This window comes from Myodes glareolus, chromosome 3, assembly GCF_982192425.1.
Source record: "Myodes glareolus chromosome 3, mMyoGla1.1, whole genome shotgun sequence".
In the NCBI taxonomy this organism is placed as follows: Eukaryota; Metazoa; Chordata; class Mammalia; order Rodentia; family Cricetidae; genus Myodes; species Myodes glareolus.
Window position 1 is genome coordinate 58,839,206 of NC_142028.1, and position 21,074 is coordinate 58,860,279.

Below are 21,074 nucleotides of genomic sequence, written 5' to 3' on the forward strand. Positions count from 1 at the left end.
TGGCATGGAGCTTCTTTTTTCAAAGCAAAAACAAAAAAGGTGGGGCAAACAGCCGTGTGCCTTTTAAGCCTCTCTGAGGTATAATTCTTGTTCTTCCCCTGCTCCTTTGGCGGCTTCATAGCTGGATTTTTACATTAGGAAAGGTTCCCCCCCCTCCCCAACACATTGGCTTAGGGATTATTGATTTGGAAGGCAAGGGTAATTTACATGTAAATAAATCTCAACCCTGGGCGGCCAGACTGGGACGTCCAGATGCTGTGACTGACTTGCTGACATCACAGCCTCATTAGCATGCGGAGGATGCAGGCATTGGAACTGCGAACAGCGACTTCTCCAGCTCTGCCAGGCGCTCCGTGACAGTTATTATTATTTTTTTTGGATGAGCTGCACATTTCCTGGTTCAGTGGCCCCGGCTTTGCGAGCAGCTGACTGGTCTCCTAGGTCTGGCTCAGGATCAGCGGATGACGCAGAGAGAGGGGTCTGTGACTTCCTTCAGATAATCGTGAAGTCGGCGAGTTTAGAGGAAACTGGGGTTCTTGAGAAGACAATTCCAGGGCTCAGGCAGGCCTAGAACAAGAGCGCAAGTCACGGTCCCGGCTTGGTGGATCTCCAGCAGGGTCCGCGTCTGGGTCCGTGTTCTCTCCGAGGGAATGCAAAAGCAGACCAGCTGGGGTTTGAGCCTGCTGCTGCCTCAGGAAGGGCTCAGATTTGCAGACTCAGAAAAGGAGATGTGTGGGCTGCCTGGGGTCCTGCTTGCATTTTCTGATACCGGCTCCAGGGGAACAGTGAACTGGAGCAACTGACCAGATCAAGACCTGAGCGAAGGCTTCCTTCCTCTGAAGCTTGGCAGCTCATCCTTTAGGAGGGAGGTAAGAAATCTGTAAATTCTCAGAGCAAGCAGGGATGTGTTTTGTAGCCAGGATCTTTGGATAGAGGAAGGTGTTATCTCTGGGGCCGGGTGCTGGTTTTGGTGGTCTGGCACCTTTTTATCAGAAAGTTCAAATGCAAAGTGGCAGGGTACAGTTTGCAGTATCTTCAAACCTTCGTGTTCAAGACACAGGGTTTCTCTAAAAGTGACCCTTTCTTAATAGCAACAGTCGAGGCGGGGGTGGGGGGCATTTAAAAAGCAAATAATGATAGGTAGCATTGATGTACTATGGCTCCCGTTTCATCACGTATCTGAAACATCAGAGATGCCGAGGCACACTTCGTGAGCACTTCCAGATAAAGAAATGACTCTCAAATTATTGAGGTTTAATTTTAGCCAGTCCCTTTGGCTTCGAAATGGTGACAGAGCTTCCGAATCTGATGGCATCGCCTGCTGTCGCATATGATGAGGCGACTTCCCTACTGGCCTGTGCTCACAGTTAGTTCCTCTCAGTGGCCTTTGGCTTCCCCAGAACCAATCATAGCACTGCCATGGAAGTCTGAGGATAAAGTTCTGGGTTTTAATCTTACTGTTGTTGTTTGTTGTATGAGCGTGTACTGTGCTAGGGTCTAGTGGGCTTTTGGGAACTAGAAATATAGTTGCCAGATGTGGTGACATCTTCCAGAGTGGCTGGGAATTACCTAGACTTATAGATCGCTTCCCCAATGATAGAGGTCTGCTTCCACTGTGAGCCTGTGTGGAATCATGGGTAAAGGGAGGGCTCTAGCATGAAATGAATATAGACGTCGGTTTCATGTATAAGTGGCCTGCAGTATATAAGGCTGCATGTGCTTTGCTTTGCTGTGTATCTCTTCCTGAAGGCATTTTGTTTTTGTTTTTGTTTTTTCGAGACAGGGTTTCTCTGCGTAGCTTTGGTGCCTGTCCTGGAACTAGCTCTTGTAGACCAGGCTGGCCTCAAACTCACAGAGATCCGCCTGCCTCTGCCTGCCCAGTGCTGGGATTAAAGGCATGCACCACCACTGCCCAGCCCTGAAGGCAATTTTAACCCATTTCAGCAAGGCTGCTTTCATCCTGCGTCCTAGAAGGCAGCCTGCCTGCTGGTGGCGTTCACAGGTGGGTCAGGATGACCATCCCCAAGGGCTCAAGAGTAAGTCACAACTTTGATAGAATCACCATATTCTGAAAATTGAGGTTTTGGTGCCTCTTAGAGTACTTGTAGAGGTTTTTCCTTTCCATCAAATGCTCTTTCCCCTTGGGAATTTTCTTTTTTTAATGTGAGAATTTAGACGCACTGACTTCATCAGGCGTCGTGTTCTTTAACACGTTACGGAGCAGTCCACAAAAGAGGGCAATTTCGAATGGTACAGTTATTTTTGTAACTTCCCCCATGCAATATGTATGGGTTGGGGTGGAGTGGGCAGAGCTAACAATACAGGAAAGACAATGCTTTCTAGAAGTGGAAGGGGTGGGGAAAGGACTCAGAGGTTAAACAGTAAGAGACGATGTTCGTGCAGGACCTGGACCCTGAGAACTGGAGAGACTTAAGGATACCTCTTGGAGTATCCGTTTCTGTTTGTGAAATGGAAAGAGCAGTGAGATCGATCTATATTTAGGTAGGGTGATAAGTGTAGGTAGGGCTTTTGTGGTATGGCATCTAAAACGTCCCCAGAGCTGTGCCAGCCACACTGCTAGCATTGTTCCTTTACACAAGTGAGCATCGTAAACATTATTGCAGAAAACAAATCAGTCCATGAAAAGGCCACATGTTCACTGGTGAGAGGTAAGGCTAGAGAGAAGATGTGACCTTAGTCACAGCAGAAGCCAAACTCTCCCACTCAAAAGGACTTCACACCCTATTGGTGGAGTTGATACAGTAAAGCATATTAGCTAGAACTACTGTGCTGTGGGCTCCTAAAAGGTGGTCGAAGGAAAATCAGCCAGGGCCATTTGAACTAGGCTCCCCTAAGGAAAAAGCCTCCTCTCCCGGAAGCTGACAGGTCACACCTAGGGAGCTGTGGGGACTTAATTAGAATCAACGCCCTTTTGGATTCCAACTGTGCCTGCGAAAGGCAGGTTTTCACCATTCTTTCTTTCCTACACTATACTTGCTCTCTTCTTCTCGGCCCAGGTTGGCCCTTAAATCTGTATTTCACCTGCTGGAAGACTCCTCAGAAGTTCCAGAGCTAAACTGATGTCACCATTTGGGTGGTATCAGTCTCAGGGCTGTCTGAAAAGAGAAAATAATAGGTTTACTTGCCTTATTCGGGCCTGTCTTCTCTCTCTCTCTCTCTCTCTCTCTCTCTCTCTCTCTGCCCCTCTCTCTTTCTGTATCTGTCTCTCTTTCTGTCTCTCTCTCTCTCTCTCCCTTTCCCTCTCTCTGTCTCTCTGTGTGTGTGTCCCCATCCATCTATCCATCCCTGTTTATCTATTGCCATGATACCACTTTCCCAGTGATTTGCTGCAGCCATATGGTTGACCTGTTGTTTCTCCATGTCCTCCTGACATCTATTTTTTCTTCCCTCCTTCCTTTCCTCCTTCTTTTCTTCCTTCCAAGAATGGACCTGCAATGCCAAGACTATTAAACTAGTCAGTGACAAAGCACCTGCTAGCAAGTGTTTGGTTGGTCCCTGTCATCACAAAAATGTGGTGAGGTAGGGTGGGAATTAACAGAGCCAGAGATGTCTGGTATAAGATCTGTTTTCCAGAAACTCGTTTGGACTTCCTGGTTGATGTGGTCTTTAGTACAAGCATCCTTTTTCCGCAGCATACTATTAGTAAAACACTCTGACAGTAGCCTACCCTCATTGCCCTCTGAAAGCATATGTGATCTTCGGAGAATCACTTGACCTCTCTGAAATTTGATTTTTTTTTTGGTCATAGGAATATTGGAAATAAACCCCCCTCCAAATGATGTGATGCTGGTGGGCTGTAGAGTCTAACCCCTGCCCCATCCTGGGTATTAATTAGCTTTGTTCTCCTCCAGGTGCTATTGACTTTATTATTTCCCATTCAATCCCAAGCTATGAACAGTAGGGGGCAGTAGACTTAAGATCTGTTCATCAGAAATATTAAAATCCTAAAAGTTAAAATAGCCTCGGTGACAGATGGTGACAACCTCTGGCTTCTAGGGCACCAAGAGTGTGAAGGCTCCTGCCAGCCACTCACTTGTCTGTCCTGAGGCCAGGAGGCTTCGTTCCTCTCTCTGCAAAGCCTGCCCCCTTTATTTCCACTGCTGTCATTAACCATACAGTCAAAAGCTCTGTCCCTCAGATAAGATCCTGGATGGCACTGGGACGGTGACTTTCTTTCGTGTGTGGTAGCCATCAAGGCTTTTCTTCCCTGAGTCTCTCTGTGACATTGTTACTTGAGAAACTGCTGGGGCCAGTGAGCTATTGCAAACCAAGAAACGCATACAAGACTTGGCAAAATGCTGTCCTTGCTGATGCAATCGATGAGTCCTGATGCTTTGTTCTTGTTCCGACTTTTGAATAACACTTTTTGGTTTAAATACCCTGACCGTGTGTGTGTGTGTGTGTGTGTGTGTGTGTGTGTATGTGTGTGTGTGTATGTGCGCACGCGCGCGGTCATATGCTTGAATATAGCAAAGGATACCACTCTTATTAGAAGCTTGCCCACTTGAGTTTGGAGTCTCAATTATCTGTTCTCTTGGTGTATTATTTAAGCAGTTCAATATTTAGAATCTGAAAAGCAAGCATTTGCTTAATTTTATTATTTCAGAGGGAAGAAACATTCAGATTGCTACAGTAGGGTTATGGTTCGGGGCTAGCATTCTTGTCTAGTGTGCATGAGGCCCTGTTTTCACATCCCTTAACACCAGTTCCAAAGTGATTTTTTTAAAGGGGAGGGGGCGATTGTGATGGGGGAGAGGGAGGGATAGAAAAAAAATTCTCTCCTCACCTCTCCCCTAAATCAAAGAGAAGCCATCTGAAATCTTGACACTCATTTCACTGAGTCCAGCACATGTTTTGCACTGGAGCACCATGGGCCTTTTGAAGAAAGCATGTTGGCAAACATGCTGTGAGCCCGTCTTTGAATGGTGGAGGACAGGGTGAACTTCCAGCACACGTGTGGTCCTGAAGTCTGTGAACATCAAGTTGACTCAACACTTCCTTTCAAATAGGAGAGCTGATACTCGTGATACCTTAACAATATGGATGCCTGAACAATAGCACCAAAGGATATGCCAGTGTGGAAGGGGACGAGGGAATCTCACCTGGTCCTACCCCTAGACAAAGTACTGCAGGCCACTAACAATTGCTGACAGGGAGAATTGGTCTTTCCCAGGGAGGTGTTTTCTCCTTGGCTACCCAATGCCAAGTGGCCAACCCTGAAATCATGTACCTACAGGCAACACGAAATGGACTCATCAGGTTGTATTTATATGTTTATGTGTGCACAAACACACAATACCTATAATAATTAAGGAGAAAAGACCATGAGTTTGAGAGGGAACCAGGGAGGGATAGAAGAGGGGTAGGAGGAAGAAAGTGGCATAATTATGTTCTTATTTTAAAATATCACAAAAATAAAAATAACTTGGATGAGGAAAACAAATATGAAGGCCAAGTTGGAAGATGCATGGAATGTAATCGTGTAGAAGAGGCATGGGGTACAGAGACAGGGCTGGATGGCAGTGTGGACATAAACAAAGTGAGAGGTGACCTGTTTGGGAATGTGTCATTGGAGTCACACTCTCGCTGAGTCACAGTGTGAACTGATAGCAAGGAGGAATACTAGAAAGTTATTTTTTTCTCTTATATTTTTATGCTTTATTTTTTTTGAGAATTTCATGCAGTATATTTTGATCATATTCTTTCCCTTCCCAGCTTCTCCTTTTTTTTTTTTTTTTTTTGACAGAAAAAATAAAGTTGTATGGCTGGAGAGATAGCTCAGCAGTTAAGAGCCCTGGCTGCTCTTCCAGAGGACCTGGGTTCAATTGGGTTCAATTTCCAGCCCACATGGCAGCTCACAACTGTCTATAACTCCAGCTCCAGGAGATCTAATACCCTCACCCTGACACCAATGCATATAAAAATAAGCAACAAAAAGCACGCACGCACACACACACACACACACACACACACACACACACACACACCATGAAGTATGATTTGTGTTGGCTACTACTCCTGAGCATGGGACTTGCCCTGGAATGTGACTACAAACCCTACAAGCTCCAAACAGCAAGCTGTCTGCAAGGTATGCCCACTGGTGCAGTGGTGGCACAGATGTTATGGGAGCACTGGAGATTTCTATCTCTTCCCTTCTTCCCACACTGGTATATAAGCCATAAAGAGCAATGCAAGGACTTGTGGAACCCTTTCTGTCTTAGCCTGAGAGCTGAACCCTCTGTTGCTCTTTTCGCATCACCCAGCCTGTCTCAGATGACAGATGCCTGGCTTTACTTGTCTCTCCTCTCACACTGAGAGCTTCACTGGCCTCAAATCCTCCTCTCTTTTCTTCTCCTTAAAATCAAACTTTATAAATATGACCCAGATCCATCCAGGATTAAGAGTAACTGGGACAAAAATTCTTAGCATTTTCCTTTACCTGGGCAGGGTACCATTTTCCCAAGTCTTTTCTAGGCATCAGCTCATCAGTTATGAGTCCTTGGAGACACTGATTCATGAAAGCTCCAGGATTCAACCGAGGAACATATATGTTTCAGTTTCAGAATAGTTGCAGTGTACCTGGAAGTACATGCTACTGTGTGTGTCAGTATTTTAGTGGTCGGATGTATAGCGACTTTAACAGCTATCACATCATGAGGACCTACTTGCTACTCAACATGAATTACAGTTCATTACAACTCTCATGTAATCTAATTAATCTTGTGATGAACATACATGTTGGATTGGTTGTCTAAGATGACTCACATAAGAGGACGGTCAGCATTCCAGTTAACTGAGTTTGGGGTTATTTTCAGTCTTGGTCTTCCAGATTTGAACATTGTGTTAGATCCCTTCTTCCTCCTTAGCAGGAAGAACAGAGTTCTTTCCGTTGGATACATCTTGTGCGCAGAACAGAGCAGTCATGAGAATTGTTAGCCTGAAAGTGAGTGTGCAGCAAACCTGCCTTGTAAGAGGACGTCAGAGAAGGTGAGGCAAAAGAAGGTATTATTAAACAATTGAGCAAACAAGACTTCTAGAGGTTAAAGTTTTACAAAAAGTGAAGAATAAAGATGAGGCTCAAACCCAGCATGACCATAGTCCCAACACTGAGTTATATCTACCCCTTTAAAAGGCTTCCGTGGACCTATATGGTACCATGTCTTGTGGATGTTCTCTTTGGATGCCTCAACAGAAAATCATCTGGTTCTATAACCATTGAGTAAAATCCTTTTAATTTGGGGAGGGGGGATTAGAACCCCCTAGAGACTGACAGAAAAGGGAATATAGTGGTTTGTTCAAGACGCATTGCTTTGAATCAGCTTGTAAGTTTAAAGTGTGAGAATGGCTGGGAGATTCGGAAGACAGACAGGAGATGTGTTTCCCAAAGGCCAGTGGAAGGCATGTAGCTAGATGAGAGGGAACATGGGAAATTCTGCCAAACTGTGCTTTGCCTGTGTACATGCCTCTTGGATTCTAGGGAGAGGGGCCAGAATTGTTGCTCAGGACCTTTTATTTAATGTCAGGGGCTGTGTTTCCTTTTATTCTTCTCTCTTGAGACAAGGGATTTGGAGTCAGCTGTTCAGTAAGTTCATTTTCAGCCCTGGTCTTAATGAGTGTGAACTTTCCAAGTAAATCTGATCCTGTCAGTGAGGGGCTGTCGTTCTCACTGCTGGTTGTTCATGACAGAGATCTTAAAGGTCCCGTGTTAGACCATGACCTGGCCTGACAGTGTTGTGAGGATGTGCAGGGACGTGAGAAGCCAGTCCTCCGGAGAGGTTTCTGAAATGACATCCGACCTTTGCGTTTGTCACACACATAGAGCAGGTGGCTGGGGCCGTCGGGGGGACCTTGGAAACCATGAAACTGAGCTGTGCACTGAGCAGGATCAGACGTCCATATTTGCCTTTATATACCTGGGGCATCGCAGAAATGCAGGTTCTGCGTTTCTGGAAAACTCCCTGGTGCTGCTGCTAAATCACCTTTGTCATAGGCACCCAGGGCTGCACAGGAAGGAAAACTACTCAATTCAGAAAGCTCGGGTTTTCGCTCTTTATTTGAATTAGCGGCTCCAGGGCTTAGTTTATACCCTGATGAGTAACAAAAGCAGTGAAGAGTCCCGTGTTTCCTCCATTCCATTATTTCAGGGGATTCAAGAAACTTGCTGCATTGTTGGAGCAATGGGCCATCCAGTCTTATTCAGGCTCGGCCCCTGAGAAATACCTGTCTCATTAGGAAGCAGGGTGATCATGCTGCCCAGTCGGATCTGGGGAGCTTGTGGGGAGATGGCTCAGTCAGTAGAGTTCCTGCCACACAAGCATGGGGACCTGAGTTTGGAACCTGAGCACCCATGTAAGAACCAGGAAGGGTGGTACATCACTGTGATCCTGATTAGATGACTGCCAGAGTCCCTGAGAGATCCTGCCTCAAAAACAGAAAAAGATAACAAATATTGACCTCTGTCTTTCACTCACTTATAACAGAAATATGTTTACCTACATTCACATGTGTGCACACTCATAGGAACACCTGCAGATGCCCATATGAATACACACACACACACACACACACACACACACACACACACACTAAATAGATACACAATAAAAGACAATGTCACCCAAACAATTCAGGTCTTCCTCCTCTCCAGACATTGGATGGTTTGTTGGAAAGAATGCCTTCTGGGAGGTAGGGAAACAGAAAAGAGCATAGTTGCTGGGCAGAGCCAATCAGAAAGCCTGAAACTATCTTCCTTTCCTTGTATCTACTGTTGCCTAGCCTGCCACCTCAATGCCAATGTGCCAAGCTCTTAAAGCACTTTAGAACCGTTTTATGTCCATCACTGAAGAGCTGCTGCCATGCAGCGTCCTTGGCTGGTCACTGCTCTATCATGAGTTAGTTTGAGTTTTTGAAAGAGAATGGCAGAGAGTGAAGAGTAGCATTTCAGTATCTTCAGGGTGCACAGCTCTGGTGGAGGCTCTATGGGAAGGCTGAAATAGTAGAGAAGGTATTTTGTTTCTTTTTTTTTTTAATTTAATGGATTTGGAGTTTTGTGTTGCAAGACAAAAGAAGGACTACTGCTTGACTATGCAACGATATGAACATGTGTAACACTCCTAGACTTCACCCTGATAAATGGTTGTAAAGATATGTCCTAAAAATGTTTTACCACAATTTTAAAAAATTAAGGTACAAAAATGTTTGCAGAATGGATATGTTTTTCTATTGAAAAAGTCATGAAGGTTCATTGGAAACTGGTAGGTATCAAATAATACTATTTGCTTGTCTCTGTTCCACCATGGAAAGTGTTTCCAAATTTGAAGGAAAAAAACTATCTTTTATTACTAAATTTTCCTTCTTTTTAATTGATTTATAATTATATAAGATAGTAATTAAAAGATGACTTCAGTATATCTATTAAATGCTGAAAATATAACACTCTTCCATGGGGTATTCAGAAATGAACATGGAATATTATTGGGAATGCAGGATGAACGATATTTTTTAAATGTATTCTTTGAAAATTTTATCCAATGTATTTTTATTATATTCTTTCCCACCCTCCAACTCCTCCCAGACCCCCACCTCCCGACTTACCCATCTTCATGTTCTTTCAGAGAAGTTATTTTAGACATAAGCAATTCAAGAAGTCAAGCGTTCCTAGGTACACCACAGTACTGAGAGGGCTGATGACGACCTTTCGGAAGTTAAATACAAAATTTTCTCTAAATGTGTATGCGTTCATTTAAAAGAAATGCCAAGTACCCCAGCTTTCTTCATACTCCTGAAGGCATCCACTCACCCTCTTAAGAACTACCAGACTCAGTGGCACATGGTTGAAGTCTATCTCAGAGAACTCTCGTTGGCTGGTATAGAACTAGGAAACAAGCAGTGTGTGGCCCTTCAAGAATGCGCCTCCTATGCGCATGCCTGCCTGGAATCGAATGCTCCATCCTGTTGGGCTGGCAGGACATTCTAGGATTTCCTTCTATTTTACAGATAGGTAGATCAAGAGCTGTGGTCTCAGGTGCTGAAGTCTTGGTAGTCCTTGCTTCTTCCTTTTCTCAGATACTTTCTCTTGGCCCTTATACAACTTCACAGTTGTATAAGCATTTACTTTGGGTAAACCAGGGGTTTTTAGTCTATCTGTTCTTCAAGCATTCTTTTCAGTGTTGAGCAGTCAATAGCACATATATAGTACGATCAATTGACAGTGATGTCACGGTGCTCAGCAGTAATGATCGTCCTTGCGTCTTCCTTATTCATTCATGGACCTCGTCAGCAGAGGCCAGAGGTAGTTTTCTTTGATGTGATCTTTGTGATATACTTCTCTCTTTCTCTCTCTCTCTCTCCCTCTCTCTCTCTCTCTCTCGGCTTTTGATTTTTGAGACAGGGTTTCTCTGTATAGCCTTGACTGTCCTGGAACTCTGTAGACCAGACTAGCCTTGAACTCAGAGATCTGCCTGCCTCTGCCTCCCAAGTGCTGGGATTAAATAAAGGTGTGCGCCGCCACCGCCCAGCCTGATGTACTTCTCATCCCATACTTGTGCCACACTACAAAGTTGGCCTCTTTGTAACAGTACATATTTTTAGTTATTGTAGAATATAACTCTATAGCAAAATTTATATGCCAATAATAATCCTGTTTTCATGGCTATAAAGAGTACGTGGCTCACTGTGAACTACAAAACCAGATTTGGACAAGAACTCGAGCTTCACGTTGTGTCATGCACTACTCACTGGATGCTTATTGTTCCAGTTGCCAGACCTTAGGAATTGGCATTCCATATGAAAAATAGGAGAGACATGCCAACCAGCAAATAATTTCAAATAGTGACAAGTGCTAAGGAAAAATTAAAAGGACTGGAAAAATGAGAAGAGGGGTGAGCTTTAAAAGAGAGAGGGACTGATGTCTTTGAGTGACGACCTGAGTAGTAACAGTTGACCATGACAAGGCTCTGAAGGGAAGGTTTTCTAGGCAGAGCAGTAACTGCAGTGTCCGACTGAGCTGTCCTCAGCAACTTCGAGGAACAAATAAAGGCCAACGTGGCTCCAGCATTGAGAAAGACCGAGAGTGGAGTGGAGTGAAGCTGGAGAAGAAGACGAGACAGATTCCTCAAAATCTTATCATGACCGCAGTTAAGGAACTTGCCCTTCGCTTTATCACCACGGGTGTACTGCAAGCTGGAGAGTAGAGAGTGGCCAGCATCTCTGTAAGACAATGGTAGAAATGAGATTTTAGAAGGGCAAGAGTAGGAGAGGGAATCGGGTTCATCTTATCTTCTGCGTTTAAAGAGTATAGGCATCACCGCGTCCACCTGGTCTGGGAGCCGGGGAGGCAGGACCATCCATCTTCACATGTTTCCAGAGTCTTCCTGCTGTGGACCATGTGAATCCAATCCACCTAAGGCTTCTTTCCAATAAAACATGAAACCAGGAAATGTTATTTTCATCCTACGTGCTTCACTCCTTCCTTTCTCTCCAGAAGAAAGAGGAAGCAGGTTCTGGCCAAGAACAAAACCGCAAAACCCTGCTTAGGGCAGGGAAGTTAGCATCTTGTCTTAGTTTTTTCCTCTCCATCCAGTGGGAAACCCTGAGAGTTTTGTTTTGTTTGTGTTTAAGGCCTACCCTGAAAACAGAGACCATCTTTCTCTGTGTGTCTAACCCCATATGGATGGCAGGCTTTCCATCCAGCCTCGGTATTTTTTTATAAACTCACAATTTGTTGATGCCTTTGTTTCGCAAGTCCACTGGGGTCGTCTTGAGCCTTTGGCCTCAATCACCAAGACACATAGATTTCTGGGAAGTTTTTGCCTTGAGCTCTTCAGTACAGATATTCAAGGGCCCCTGTCAAGCTCTGAAGGGTGTGACTGGTGCCAGAACCCCCACAAGCCAAGCCCCTGAAGGATGTTGCTGCCAGCTGGCCCCTATTCCCAACAGAGATGGTTGGCTTTCTGTGGCTCTCTGTGGATGGAGCTGGCCAAGTTCCCTTGGATGAAAGGCGGCCTAATATAAACGGAAAACGTTATTAATAAGCAGCCACTTAAGAATTTCCTACGACTTGCCAGTGATTTGGGGGCCTCTGCATGAGCAGAGAGAAAAACACTGCCTGTTTTACATGGATTAAGGGATCGACGTAGTCTGTCTGTGGGGGCCTCCTGGAGCCCCTGAGGTCTTGGTGAAGGCTTAGATCAGTTCCAGGAACTCTTTCAGTCTTGATCGTCCTGTCTGTAAAGGGAAGATAATTCCTATCTCATGGTGTGGTTTGAGGATTAAACAGTGGGTGCAGGAGAAGGGCTCAACGGAGTCTTTTAACACATACTCACCAAATGTTTCCTTAAAAAGCAATGTTGAGATGAAGCCCCCAGACATGGAACCAAACTGACTCCCCTTCCTTTGGTTCAGAGGGAAAAAGAAATGTGGCATTCCAGAAACCCCCAACACAGCAGACCAGTACACACAGCCTTGGACTTCCCTGGGCCTACTGTCCACAGCTGTGACAGCTTTGATCGTCTGACTGGGCTAGGAGCGAGCATAAAAAAAAATCATATAACCTAAATTGAAAGCATTTGCTGAGTTCTAAAGCACTTGATCAGCCCAAGAGATTTTAATACCTAATCTGTCTTCTCTATTGTATGCTGAGACATGAAGAATATCATTTGTATAACCTTGGAAACAATGAAAAATCATGGTAAAGGTTATGTGATCCTTAACAAGGATAATGATCAATATCTTGCTTAGTCCATACCTAAGTATATTAAATACCCGGTGAAGCAAAATGAATCCACTACAGTATCGATAAATTCCAGTTAGCACATATATAAAATGGAGTGGAGACAGTTGTCCAGAGGACTAGCCTCTACTATCTGTCCTACTTTATTCTTAGCAGAACAGCAAGTCTGACAGCTAAAGAATTCAGAGCATCTCTGGATACCCACAGCCTTGCACAGGGATGCAGTGATGCACGTAGCAGTGTTGCCATGGAGACACCATCCATGGCCAAGCTCTTGTCCTCTGAGAGCTCACTCTGTCTACTCATAATGGTGCTGAATTAGCTATCTGTAAGCTTGGGAGGCAGATTCCACACTGACTTGTGGATGCTTTTTCAACAAAGCCCAAACTCCTAACAGATTGTATGTGTCATTCACCACCTGCCATGCTGTCAGCATTTGGTCCTGAGTCGTCTCAGCATCTTAGTGGCACCATGTTCTTTCCCACCTCCACACCTTTATTCAGCTGTCAGGAATGTTCTCTCCTTTTCCTTTTGCCGAAAACTTTTTTTCTCTGCTTCCTCAAGCGAACCCTCTGTGACATCCCTTTACCGTCAAACCCTTTAAAGTGCAGTGCACATGAACCATGGCTGAAGACCATAGTATTCTCCACCTTGTTTCCATTTTTTTAAAAGCTGTGGTGTTTTCTGGTGTATTAGACCCTTTGCTGTTGCTGTGATAGAACACCATGACCAAGGCAGCTTAGAGAAGAAAGATTTATTTATTTTAGCATATGATTCCAGAGGGAGAATCCATATAGTAGCAGAGGCATGGCAGCAGGTGGCCAGAGCTGGAAGCTGAGAGATCACATCTTCAGCTGCAAAGACAAAGTGGAAGCAGGGGAAGGCTTAAAACTTGCAAAGCCCAATCCCAATGCTGTAATTACTCCAGCAAGGCTCCACCTCCTAAGGTTCCATAATATTTCGCAAATAGCACCGCTCACTGGAGAGCAAAGTGTAAATACCTGACTGAGTGATGTGGGATTCCCCTCTGTATGCTGTGAATATCATTGGTTAATGAAGGAGCTGCTTTGGGCCTGTAGCAGAACTATAGGGGAACAGAACTAGGTGGAGAAAACTAAACTGAATGCTGGGAGAAAGGAGGCAGAGTCAAGGAGAAGCCATGTAGCCCCGCTAGAGACAGACGCTGGAACTTTAGCTGGTAAGCCACAGTCATGTGGCAATACACAGATTAATAGAAATGGGTTAAATTAATATGTAAGAGTTAGCAAATAAGAGACTAAAGCTAATGGGCCAAGCAGTGATTTAATTAATACTGTTTCTATGTGATTATTTTGGGGCTAAGCAGCCAGGAAATGAACTAGCTGCTTCCTTTCAACACCTGAGCCTATGGGGGCCATTTCTCATTTCAACCCCCACATGCGGAAGTTACAAGAATAGTATAGTGAATTTTTATGTACAGGTCTAGATCTTCCTGTTAATGTATTTTCACATCTGTGCTGCATGCTCTCTCCTCCTACTTTCTCCCTATCATATCTTCTCTCCCATCTTCTCCCTGTCTCCCCCCTCTCTCATCTCTCTCCTTCCCTCCTCCATGTCTCCTCCTCTCTCTCATCTCTCTCCTTCCCTCCTCCATGTCTCCTCCTCTCTTTCATCTCTCTCCCCCTCCATTTCTCCTTCCTCCCTTTTTTCTCTGTCTCTCACTTCCTCCTTCCCTTGCCTCTTTTTCCTAGCCCTATCCACAGGCCCTGCTTTCTCCCTCCCTCTCTCAACCCCTTCTCCTTTCTCTCTTCCTTCCCTCCTTCTCCCACGCCTATCTCCCTCACACCTTAGTTCTGCTGGTCCGTCTGAGGTTAGCCACACGCACCATCCTTTCTCTGCATATACTTTAGCATGCATCTCTTCAGAAGACGAACATCCTCTTAAATAACTTGAGTGCTGCCTTCCTAGAAATTATGGCCTGGCTCGCTGTGGTCTTCTTTTTGTATCCCCACAGGGATTCCTTGGCTGTAGTACCTTGTGGTACAGCCCATGACCCACCGCACAAAGCAGACACTCAGTAGGTGATCTTTCACATAGTGGAGCCACCTTGCCACAAACATTCTGTCACTGCCCTGAATTCATTGACGCTCCCACTCCAGCAGACTCTAGCCTGTGGCTCCCAGTGCTACAGAGATGCATTGTTCTGCCCTTGGCTGCTTATCTTTTCCTGTGCTAAGGGCCTCACTATGGTCTTCTGCCAAAGGGTGCTAAGAATTGGAAGATAGTAACCCTGTCTCTCCTTCAAGCAGCTTTATCTGAGGAATATTCCAGATAGGCCCTCATTCCCAGGTCCTACAGAGGACCCTGTTTGTCCAGTTCACCAATCTACATTGTCATTTTCCCACCCTCTGCTGTGTCCTGGGGTCCTTTCCAACATCTTCCTCTTCTTTATTGTTTCTTCTTAGGATGATCTTTTGAGGGTCTCATTCTAAGCTATGGCTCATCTGTCACCGAGTTGTCCTACCTGCCAAACTAGAGATAGTGTGAGACCTTTAAGAGTGAGTTCTAAGCGAAGTCATCCAGAACGGGCTCTTTTGCGAATAGAGTGTGCTCCCGTGCCTCCTGAATTACAAATTCATCTGCAGTAGGACTCTGTTATGAATTGGCATATTAAGAGGAGACACCTGGCATTGGGAACTTCTCTCTGCTGCCTTCAGCTATGCCAGGAGAGAGGGGCACCTCTGTGCAGATGGCAGGAGTCGCCAGCCAGACGAAGAAGGGAAGTGGGACAGAACCAGGCAGCAGGGTTCTGGCACTCGGCATGCACCAGCCAAGTCCCCAGCTGGCCTTGTCACGGTCCCCACCCTTCAGCTCTGTATTCATGAGGAAATCTTTTTTCCTTTCTCACAGAGATAGAAATCTTTCTTCCAGACATGGCAAGTGTCAGGGTTCATGTCCTTCATTCAGTCTGAACGTTTGCCAAGAAAGGGATAAGCAAAGTATTGTGACTGGAGGGGGGTGGGTGAAGGAGCCAGAAAGGCTGCCCCTAACCGGATGTGCTGAAGTCTGGGTAGATCAGGACAGAAACCCAGGAATTCGAGGGAGAAGTGTCTTAGAAGAAAGAAGTTCCAGATGCCCGCTAAAATGGGAATGCCTCTTGCATTTCACATTTATGCTTGGGCTTCAGGACAGGCTGTTGACAACCAGTTTGGCCACTGCCGTTCATGCAGTTGCTGCTGAGGGAGGAGGGAAGCTATCACAACACCTCCTGAGAGCCTCTCCAGCAGCCCTCCTGCACCTCTACACCCTCCACCTCAAAGCCCCCAGGCAGCAGGCGAGCAGTGGGTGCCTGCTTTCCCCGTACTGGGAAAACTCCACCCTGGTTGTATTCTTCTAGCTGCCTGGCAGCCAGTAGGCTTTTACCGGTGACTCAGATGTGCCTTCAGTGGGGAGGACTTTCCCAGCCCACCCCAGTCCCTCTCTGATATAACGTTTATCACAATCCAAATTGGGAAAGTTTATCCATGTTTACTCTTAGCTTGAAGTTCCATGATGGTATAGAGATTTCTGCCTTATAATTAAGCCGGACTAACAGCTAATGCCCAGAAACTTAAAACAATGCCTCGCACTCAGTAGATTACCACTCCGTATTGGTAGATTGGTGGTGAGTGGGTGAACTGATGAATCTATGCGTGGATCGATGAGTTAGGAGGATGAATGAAGAGGAGGAGGGACAGTTTGGACACTTTACATGGGACACATTGGTCTTGGAGCTGAATAACACAGGTTCTAATCTATGTCAGCTTTAGCCAAGTTCCTTCCAAGTTCATGCCTACACGTTTGTATCTGACTTCCCGATCATACGATTGTCTCAGGGCCAGCAGATTTTACTTCAGTTCTCATTGACTCAGTTGAGCACAACAGGGTGTGTCTCTCTGCTCAACATCATTTGTTTGCTTATTTCCTCTGGGTATCCTACAGTCTAGTAAACATCCTTTGACTCCAAATCCAGGAAGCTGGTAATGCCAGAAGTCTATAAGCTTGAATGGATGTTTAACTATTGAAGACTGGTGAAATGGTTCATGTGAGGAGTTGATAGGCTTGTTGGGAATGCAGGGAAGGTGGGGAGTGGAGCTAGTGAAGGAAGCCAGGCTCCTTTCCACAAAACAGCTCCATTGGTGGTGTGAAATGATTTATTATTAATAATAATTAGTTAATCGGTGAGTGTATGACTGATACACGAAGATGCAATTCAGAGCCAGATCTTAGTGGTCTTAGGTTGTCCATGCTTTATTTCTCTCTTCTCGCACAGGAAATTGGAAGTTGATAACTAAGGAAGTCTGTTTTTCAGATGTATTTTATCTGCGATACTTAACTTTCCAGATACCTGTAGTTTTACACATAAGATAACTGGCTTCCATACGAAGTAAAGTCTGATACTAGATCAGAACAAACTTATGTATCTTTGCTGAATAATGTACATCTGTGCACTGAGAATAGTGTGTGTGTGTGTGTGTGTGTGTGTGTGTGTGAGAGAGAGAGAGAGAGAGAGAGAGAGAGAGAGAGAGAGAGAGAGAGAGTGTGTGTCTCATATCTTGTTGTCCAGGCCAAAGTCTTATCCCTTGGCTCATGGGGAACACCGATTGAAGTCTGGTCTCTGCATCTTTGTACTAAGGAAGAAATGGTCCAGCAGCTGTCTCTGTTTAACAGTGGTTATCTTTGGGCTTGTGGGTGTTTAGAATGTTTTTCCTCCTTCTTACTTAGCTGTAATTTGTGACTTTTTTCTACATTAATTGTATGTTAAGGAGAAAAAAGCAGTAACTTTAAATTATGATAAGTGTAATAATCAGGAAAAAAAATTTCCCTCTTTCCTCTTTATTGCTATGAAGAGAGGAATGATTCTTTTGTCTTTGGTGTGATAGTCATGGGAGAATTTAAATACCTAGGGACACTGTTGTCAGTTGGGGGAAAGCTGTGGATACTTCTAGATTAGGTTAGCCTTTTGTCTTTACCAGAGGTTCACTTGCCAACCATTCTGTCTGCTGCCTGATGTATGGCCTTGTTGAATCCTCATCTTTTGTCATTTGGTTTACAATGGGCCTAAAATGCTCTAAGCAACTTGCTGTGATCCTAAACAAATGCAGATAGCCTGAATCTGATCTGGCCATGGACTTGGGACTGTGGAACCCATACCCCAGGAGGGTGGGAGGCAGATGGCAGAGTAGCAAGCAGAGATGCTACTATTACAGCTAATGTAGTCTTCCCTCTCAATGGGATGCTTCTACACACAAGATGCCCAGATGAGTGACAGGTGGGCTGAATGCTGCAAGAGCTTCCAGTGTGGCCATTATTTTGGCTTGACATAAATCCTCTTGAAAAAGTTCAAAAATGTTTATTGTCTAGATTTCTTGGAGCATCATACCTGTTGTTAGAATTCACTGTTTTTTAGACTGTGATCTAAGGGGCTTCTTTCCATCCAAGAGACTACCTACAAATCTTTTGTGTCCAAGTGTTTTCAGAAGCTGACTGTCTGGTGATCCACGAGTCTTGTGAAAATGTACAGTCATGGCTCCTGGTTGAGATCTATCTAATCTATCACAGGGATATGGCCTCTGTTCCCCGGGTGTCTCCTGTTACAATGTCTTGGCAACGAGGTGAACAGTTTCCTATGACCAGATTCATCATTTATGAGGGCTTCCATGATTAAGAGTTAATGTGTGTGTGTGTGTGTGTGTGTGTGTGTGTGTGCGCGCGCGCGCGCCCATGCACACGCATGTGTGCGCATGTGTGTATACTATGAATTATCTATCAGAAGCTTTTGTTTTATTTCTTTCACCTTTCAAGTTATAAAGCACACAATTCCTATTTTTGTAGATCTTAGGAATTACTTTAGAGGATCCAGAAACTATAACAATCTTCAGACTTTATCTTTGGAACCCAGGCATGGGAGGGGACCACAGACTTGTCATGGAGTTTGGGGAGGAGCTTGGGCTTGCTGTCTCTTCCTGTAACATTCATTTAGACAGCTCGATTTTATATATGAAATTTCCCACTTATAAGATCTTTTACAAAATTTTCTCAATGTAAAGAAAAATAGGTAAAGGGGGGAGAAAAGAGGAACTTGATGCTGTTTATAATCACTTCCAAAGCCAAACCTCTGCACTTGCTGTAAATGTTACCTAGCAAGGTAGAACCTTTGCCCTCACCAGTCACCCTCCCGTCCAGTTATAATGAATTCTTCCACTTAATGCAAATGTGTTAATTGGCATAAATCTTTAGTTTTCATGCAAATGCTGTGGTTGCTGGTGGAAATGCCTATGTGGATTCTGCTGAGATAGATCAGGAAATGGCCTCCACCTGACAATTTTGTATGACCCACAAAAGAGGTGGTCTTGAATTTCATGATGCAGAACCAAATGAATTGGTCACTGCTCTGGCAAGGCATTTGCAAAGATTACTTGGGGGCAAAGGCTGGGAAGAGAGGTGAACGCAGCATTTCCACTGTCTGAATCAGGGATGGTTTCTTGGAAACCTGTCATTGACAAAGCCAATTATGTAGAGGTAGAATGTCAGCTCTGACAGAATGAAACCAATGCATTCTGTGTGTGTGTGTGTGTGTGTGTGTGTGTGTGTGTGTGTGCTGCGTGCATACTGAAACATACGTGCACAGGTATTTAATGAAATTCTGCTTTCCTAACTGGTTCTATATTCATAAATGTGTATTTTTATAAAATCTAAATCCTATATTTGCCCATCCATGCACACACACACACACACACACACTCCTGATTATGCTTCATTTGGGTGAAATTATTTAATTAGCGTATTAAAAAAGAAAGCTGTTGGCTGCCACTGTATTTTTCAAAAGGGAAGAGAGAGCTTGAGGAACCAGAGATCCCTCCTGGTTTTGCCTCTGTCTCACTTCTCCTTTCAAAGCACCTCAGACTTGGGTTTCCAACTTGTAAATGGAGATTATTAAATTAGCTTCGTCAGTGGTTGTCAGGGAATCACTCAAAGGTTCCAGATTCTTTGCAAATAAAATGCCTTGCTGTGGGAGCTCCAGTTAATTATAAATGAGGAGTAGAGGGCTGGCAGCTAGCAGAGAAGGCAGATAAAGCCCTTGTGGTTTTGATTTACTGGGTTTATTCCTCCCCCCCACTTTGGTTTTTCTGAGTGATTTTGTTGCTGTTGTTCAGGAGCGAACAGCTATTCCATGTGAAACCAAGTGTGTCTTCTGTAATATTTGTGTTGAGGGCTCAGCCAGGTCTTCTTTTGGCTCCTCATTCTGCCCTCCCCTTAGGGGTTCCAAAGAAGGTATATAATAAACGCTTAAGAAGATGATCGACTTCCCTAGCCTGGCCCTTAGGAAAATGAGAAATCAAAACCACAATTAGATACAGTGTCACATCCACTAGGGTGGCCACACTCAATAAGGTAGACCACAAGACATGTGGCGGGAGTTAGAGGAAGTGTAACCTGCCTTCATTGAAGGCAGTGGCTTCAAATTGTTTAGATATTTTGTAGTACAGTTTGACAGTTCCCCAAAATGATAGACACAAAGTTACCATGTGATACAGTGATTCCATTGCTAGGTATATGCCCAAGAGAAATGACTGCATAGATCTCTATAAAATCTTGATACTCAACATTAAAATTAGAATTATTCAAAAAATGAGAGTCCAAATATCTACCAGTTGCTGAATGCACAAATATGATACATCCCTACAATTGGAATATTCCTCAGCAATAAATAAAAATGTTCAAGAGACTGGTGCGTGCTATAGCATGGGTATAGTTATGAAAGAAGCTAGTTTCAAAAGATTATATTTTGCATGGTTTCTGTATATGAAATGTCCAAAATAGGCGAAACCAACAGAGACAGAAAGATTGGTAGTTGTTAGGGTGTGTGATCCTGGTCTATGAGAAGTTACTGTTCGTGTTCATGAGTTTAGTGGGCATGTCTAAAATTAGTGGTGGTTGGGGAATTCTGACTATATTAAGAACTAGTGAATTATATGCTAGAAGGGTAGGTTTTATGCTATGTGAATTATCTTAACAAAGCCGTTGTTGCAAAACTCAGACACATGTGGCGATTAGAATACTGGGTTCTTTCGTTGCCTTTATAATGTGCTACAAAAAGATCAGATACACACAAATAGCTTGTCAACGTTTGCCTCCTCCATGCTATTCTGTTTATTTCATTGGTAAGAGAGAGAAATCTGTGTGTGTTGTTTGACGATGTCATTTTCTTTGCTACAATATTTAGATAGGGATAAGGTTAAAGAAGTTGCAGGAAACCTTGAGGGAGAGGCTGGGCTTGAGGAATTTGCATCCTTGACTGGTA

At 44.3% G+C, this 21,074-nt stretch overlaps 1 protein-coding gene across 3 annotated transcripts in view; it reads left to right on the plus strand.

The window, feature by feature from the left end:
* The window catches only part of Prickle2 (prickle planar cell polarity protein 2), a 341,424-nt gene that overhangs the window by 232,463 nt on the left and 87,887 nt on the right, over positions 1-21,074 (plus strand). Inside the window, exon 1 of one of the 3 annotated variants that reach the window (XM_048438397.3) lies at positions 302-869. The exons of the other annotated variants lie outside the window; for them this stretch is intronic. The gene's annotated coding sequence lies outside the window, so the exon portion shown is untranslated. Of the gene's footprint in view, positions 1-301; positions 870-21,074 lie in introns of those variants that run through there. 3 annotated transcript variants of the gene reach the window in all.